Source organism: Micropterus salmoides, unplaced genomic scaffold, assembly GCF_014851395.1.
Source record: "Micropterus salmoides isolate LMB-PRFRI ecotype aquatic unplaced genomic scaffold, ASM1485139v1 Ms_hic_scaffold_8, whole genome shotgun sequence".
NCBI classification, from domain to species: domain Eukaryota; kingdom Metazoa; phylum Chordata; class Actinopteri; order Centrarchiformes; family Centrarchidae; genus Micropterus; species Micropterus salmoides.
In genome coordinates, this window is record NW_024044570.1 from 5,313,558 (window position 1) to 5,320,245 (window position 6,688).

General features: G+C 40.0%; 1 protein-coding gene across 1 annotated transcript in view; it reads right to left on the bottom strand.

Moving 5' to 3' along the window:
* Positions 1–3,815, bottom strand: part of LOC119894166 (protection of telomeres protein 1-like) — a 72,505-nt gene extending 68,690 nt beyond the window's left edge. The window contains 1 exon segment of the mRNA XM_038706730.1: positions 3,762–3,815. The gene's annotated coding sequence lies outside the window, so the exon portion shown is untranslated.
* Between the last annotated feature and the right edge of the window lie 2,873 nt (positions 3,816–6,688).

Here is a 6,688-nt window from a genome sequence, read left to right on the forward strand (position 1 = left end):
TATATTTTACATTATAAAATCTTGCTTATTTCGTATTTAATGAAATGATGTGAAAACATATTCGGACTGCAGCTAATAATGACAAATTTGCAGCTGTGGAGAGAACACCTCTCTCCCTCGTTCTCCATTCTTCATTTAGCTACTTGGCTAACAGCGGACTTGAACAACATAAGGTCCGTTGCCACTGACCTTCACGATGGTGCGTGCTGGTAACGCAATCACGCAGCGTTACTTGGATTACTGACTGTAATATTATTATTGTTTTGGAAATAGTAATACTTTACACTACTAGTTACTGGGAAAAGTATTATTACAGTAACACGTTACTGCCCAACACTGCTGTGGACAGAGGCCTCTACAAAAAGTACATGGAAACGTTAATGTGGGCGCAAATCATTTCATAAAAATGTATTTTTAAATGTACATGAAATGTATGTGTCTGCACAGGCACATATGGACTTGATTTACATTAGTGCCGACAGCCGTGTCTATCAAATGAAAGACGAGCTACAGTATATGACACCATTTTCTGGTACCGTTACTAGGGTTGGGCGATGTCTACAAAATTTCGCGCAGACTTCACTCGGTTAAAAAAATTGGCAGACTATTAAGTTACGTTACAAGCCGCGGTGGATATTTTACGCACGGACCAGGTAAAGCAGCAGTGAACAAAACAGGGAGCAGATGTTGGTTTCAGTTGTTTGATAGGCTGCGTCATTAATAAGCCGACCTGCGGCTCACCTGCTGCCGTGATAACGGATCGCGGGTGGAAATATACGAAAAAAAGACTAGTTCTCAGTCTTTTAGGCGACTTTATAAAACATACTGCTGATGGAGAAAATGGAGCAGCCAGCGGAAGAGAGACAGAGAGAGGCGGGGGAAGCCGGGGTGTTTACCTGAGGTGTAGGTGTGTGTGAGGGTGTGAGAGTGTGTGGGGAGAAGAGAATTCCGAGGCAGGTGCAACGAATACTTAAAAACAATAATAAGAATGTTTGTGCTCATTAAAACCTGCTTTCACAGGATGGTATAATGTGAAAATTTGAGGAGTTTTTCCTGGGGGTGCAGGGGTTTACAATCCCGATGCCGGATCTGTCAGCCATCGCCAATGGCTCGATAATCGAATCGCAGCCCTCTGAATCGTAATCGAATCAAATTGTGAGGTGCCCAGAGATTCCCACCCCTATTGACAATAAAGCACCATTAAATTTGGGTTTAATTACATTGATCAAAGGTCTTAGCTGATGCGAGGCATCCGTTTGTTTTGTTTTCAGGTACTTACATGAGTGAGTGCTGAGTCGGATATATCAGAGCGACATGAACACTATTTACAAGTCACAAACTCATAATTATATTAACTCCAACATGACATGAACAAGGCATAAACTCCAAAGAACTCAACAGGAAATCATCTTAGTGACACTGGTTGCAGAGGCCACTTTTATTAAAGACCTGCTGCTGTTTCCTTTAGAAAGCAAAGTAAATTGTGATGCAATGATTTGCTCTAGAGCAAAAAAACCCCCGCTAAATCTATTTTCTGAGTCATCTGATTAACCGAGCAGCACACCTCAATAAAATATCAGCAGTAAAAATAGACAGGGCTGTTTCCGAACACAATCACAACCTTTGTGAACAGAGATCGTGGAAGAAATAGGTGGAAAATAAGCTCTAAGGTGGCTCATTATGGCTGCAGACTGCTGCATCTTACAGTGACATCTTTTTCTACTCCTTAGATAAATATAATAGATAGATAAAAACTATATTACTATTACAGGGAGGCTAATACCCTCTAATTCCTACATTACAAGCAACCAATATTAGACAGATCAAGGGCTGGAAATCACAGCAGATACATCATATTATTTCAAACACTGAATCACTGCATAAGGTCAAATTAAAGGTATAGTAAACCAAAAGTGTAAAATTACATAAGCACAGAAAACCAACTCGACAGGTATACTAATTTCATTGGGGAACAAAGAGGCAGTGGTGCATCTCTGGTGTTTGTTTTGAATACTGGTTTCATTGATGGTGGAGATGACAGGTCGAGATGCTAAAACAACTAAGACATCCGTCACATGAAGAATGAGGAGTAAAAAAAAACACAAAGTTATATGAACGGAGGAAGATATTACATATACATAGGCAAGCGATGTCAAAATCCAAAAGTGGATGATGTCATACTTGTGTTACATGGCGATTCTATGGGGTCGGTCACCCTGCCAATGCGTGGCAAGTCAACTGACATATAGCACGATGTCATTAGTGTTGCACTGGCACATACCACTCCGACTGGCATGTCGTATTCTCGGTGACAAATGCCACTGTTGGTACAGCTGCATGCCACCTAAAAACAGCATCTAGTTCCACTGGCAGGTGCCACTTTTCACCAGCAGGACACTGCTGGAGTTAGCTTCTGATTAGCCATTAAGGGAAACTCAGGTCCAGATCAAAAGCCACTATGCCTAGAGCTGTCAAATCCGGACTTGATTTTCCCAAAGAGGCTGGAGAGTCTTTATAACGCAGTTTCATATTTGTGAAACCATTCATTCTATTTGTGAAAATTACAATTTATGTGTTTTTTCGCATGTAGACCACATTAGACCAGGTCCAGATCAAAAACCAGACTCTGTCTAGTTGTCAAATCAGGACTAGATTATTCCACAGAGGCTAAGGTTTCTACCAGCAGGTAGCAGGTAAGTAGACACCTGCCACTCATGGGATGAACGCTATCTGTCAGCGGAACAGGGACATGGTACATGTAAGCCATCATAACATATCAGTGGGAAGTGGTATGTGCTAGTGTAACACCAAAGACCTGCAGGTTAAAGTGCCAGCCACAAAGCACCAGTCAAGGAGAGTGGTATCTGCCAGCAGAACACCAGTGACATGCTGTTTATAAGAGCCATGAGCCAGCAGAACTATAATCAGCAGTAGAATAACGTCACCATCGTCAAGTAATTCTTGATAAAAGTTAAGATAATTAACCAACGGAGCTAAGGCGCTATATTAGGTACTGTATAAAAGGTTAACGTTACCTAGTTATTGCTCTGCTGGTCCACCTGTCACCGTCCGTGTCAAGGAAGAGTAATAAACAACTACTGCAAACATGAACAGTGACCATAAACCGATTCATTCATGCACAGTTACTTCACATATCTAAAGATCGGCTACAACAAGTTAACTGTTAGCTTAGTTAGTTAGCCTGCTAGCCAACTTTAGCAAACACTCACGTTACCAGTCAAGGCACATAATGATCTTACATGACAGGTATACATATCAGACTATATATAGTGTTGAAGTAAGCTAGTGAACAAAGGAAAACTGTAAGAACGCGTAGCGACCGAGCTATAAGTTACCCTGTTCTGTCGTTCAGTCGAACGTCAAGTGAACTCCATTCAAAAATCATTCGCTTTAAAGTTGTATTGATTCTCTGCAGCCATGCATCGAAAATAGAAGATAATGTACATGTTTTTATGACTAAATAAACGAAATTGGCAAATTCGGCAAACATACAATCCATAATGCAGCACGTTATTTAAATAATATTTCAAATTTCCCCTCGGACTGCATGCCATGGAAATTAGCATGATTTGTGGGGAACGGAAGACTGCGAGCACCAACAAAACAACACAAAAACAACTACAACATTTCGGATACAGTTAATAAAAGGACAATCGTAGTGGAATGACCATCTTTAGCAGTCATTATGTGGGGAACGGAAACACACCATTACATGCTGATAATAAAAGAGGAAAACTTACGGCTGCAGTGGTCCGGTTTGTTTTCCCTCGCTTGGTTTCGAATTGACAGGCTGCTGTAATGCGCATGCGTGGATAAATAAACGTTAGCAAGGGAAAGTATTGAAAGTAATAAAATGAATACAATCATAGAAACAATTATTTAAAAACAAAATAATAAAACTTTAAAAAATGCCACATTTAAAATTGTTTAAATATGTAATTACAGAAAATCCTCACAAGTCATACATATAAAAAACATTGTTTTACTAGGCCTACTTTAAGTTGTGTTTAATCAGTAAACTAAACACGTTCTTTTTTTCTGAACCTTTATTTTAATTGTTTTTATTGTCAAACTGAAAAAAAGTCCCTCCACATTCATCTCTTAATCTTGAAATAAGAGTTCATCTGCTCTCAGTGACTCATTTCAACGTTTATACTTAAACTGACATTGTACTTTTTAAGTTCTTCAAATCATAAATTCTTCCACATCCACTGTTCATACAGATGGATACATATATATTCCACCTGCTTTCAGTGCTTACACTTCAACAATATCTACCTGACAATAATACACTCTAACTGACACTGAACTGATAGTAACTCCTATGAGGAATTCCACTTCAACTGAACCATCCAGTTCAATTTGTCACTAAAACTTCAACTAACATTTCAATTCCTTCCAGCACTGAAATTGAATTGAATATTTAACTGGCCAATCACAGCACAGCATAGGATTCGCTCAAACTATGGTCCGACCTTTTTATATACAGTCAATGGGTCCGACACTTTCATGGCTACGCTCAATTGTCGCCAGCGTCTTTTTTCAATTCATTGCGATGGGAGCGCCACGTTTTTAGAACATGGTAAAAAACGCAAAATGCAAATGCAAAAAGAGTCGTTTTCTAGCTTGATATGGTCGCTAGAACGCTGTTCCTGGGGCACTTGGAACAGTTACAGTCGCTACCGGAGAGGTTGAAAGGAGAAGTACGATTTATTCTCTTTCCAAAACCTAAAATAAAATAAAGAAAAATGTCGACTGTGGATTGATCCTAATGTAATGTTAGTTAGCTAACGCAAGCTAACTTCCTACTGAATGTAACGTTATAAAGCCCTACTGTTCTGCTTTTTAATGATTGTAATACTGAATAGAGGCCTACCCAGCTCTACAGGAACAGTGTTGATCCTTAATATCGTTGTCTTTTGTCTCAGTCGTCGGGGGATGTGATGGTCTGTTTGAGTCAGTTTGAGTCAGTCTGACAGCCTGAATACAAACTTAAAATTTTTAAATAATGCAACTGCAAAACTGTCTGCTTCTTTCTGTGATCACTTTTCCCAACACACTTGACAATATTTCTCTGGGGACTTAGCAACAGTGACTGAGGGGGGCGGGGCTTAGCGAAGGGTCAATTTCTTTCAGTGATTCAGTCTTAGCTATTACTGCCATACGAACGCATTTCGAAGCTGAGAACTCAAACGTTTTCAGACATTTGCAGCAAAATTTTAGCAGTGAGTACACAAATTACCCAGACTGTGGTAAATCAAACTCCAGGCTTAATTACATCTGTAATTAAAATATTTTTCTATAATTGCACTGAAGGTACCCTTTCCACAGGTTCACTCTGCACTATGTGACAGCAGATTTCTGTTTTGGCCGTATGACAGGAGTATGCAAACAGGAGTCTGTCAAGTGCAGAAGGTGCGATACTGGCATCAGTATCGACATCAGGCAGGTATATGCCAGCGTCCAAACACTTGACTGCAGTCACTGGAAGTGACAGCTTCCCATTCAGTGACTCCATCCCCTCCCCCTTACAGTTGGTGTGTTTGGAAGGCATTTCTGCAGCACTCTGTCCTGCCAGGAGTCAAAATAATGTTATCTGCTGAAGTGCAGATGTCACCAGCATCAGAAACCCAACCTAGTAGAGTGTATGTCCTTTTCAACACCACTGAGTGTCTGGTCTGAGATGACATGTATCTTTGTTATGTTTACTCCCTTCATGTGTGATCGACCCTGGCCTGTTCATCAGCTGTCATGTTTAAACAGGTTGTTATGACCCTGGGGTCATATTTTGTGATTTATTTATCTCTCCCTGCACTTTCAGCTGTTCTCCTGTGTGTGTGTGAGTGTATGCAGGTAATAGAGAACAGGTGGGCACACAGGATTGGTACTGCAGAGCTGTTTGGAGCCTCCTGATTGGTCACCTGGATGACAGCAGCCATCTTAAGCCCCACTGACAGGAACTCCTCTCTCTCTTTGCCATTCCCAACCTGAGCCTGTGTACTGTGTGTTATGTCTGTGTTCATTGTAAGCAGAGAACTGTTGTGAGTATATTAGCTGTGTAGTGAACACATTAACTTTGAATAGCTTACCTTTGTAATTCTGATTGTTGTTGACAACCTTGTTTTGCTGGCTTTAGCCATTTTTGTTTGCTATATAGCAATTTTCTTTGGTGTAGCTTTATTGTGTTAGCTAGTAGTGTGTAAGAGTGAGAAGCCCTTTTTGTTTGCACCATTTTTCTCCTGTCTTTCATAATAGGAGCCTAGTTTAGAGCTTTGTCTTATTTACTTTTTGGTTTAGGAAAGTTCTAGGTTTTCTTCATTTGTTCTGGTATTGCTTGGGAATGGTAAGATTGGGAAGCAACACATTTATGTTACATCCTGGATACCCCTAGACCTTGGGATGTAACAAGGTACATTGGTGATGTAAACCTTTATTTCTACTTGACAATAAAACACTTTAACTGATACTTGAACTGATAGTAATTCCCATCAGGAATTCCACTTCAGCTGACCCTCCCAGTTCAATTTGTCACTAAAACTTCAACTAACATTTGAATTCCTTCCAGCACTGAAATTAAATTGAATCTTTCACTCCTTTTTTGACATGAACTGACTGCAGTCAATTCTGTTTCAACTTCCACTTCACTTTCTTTCAGTGATTCAACTTC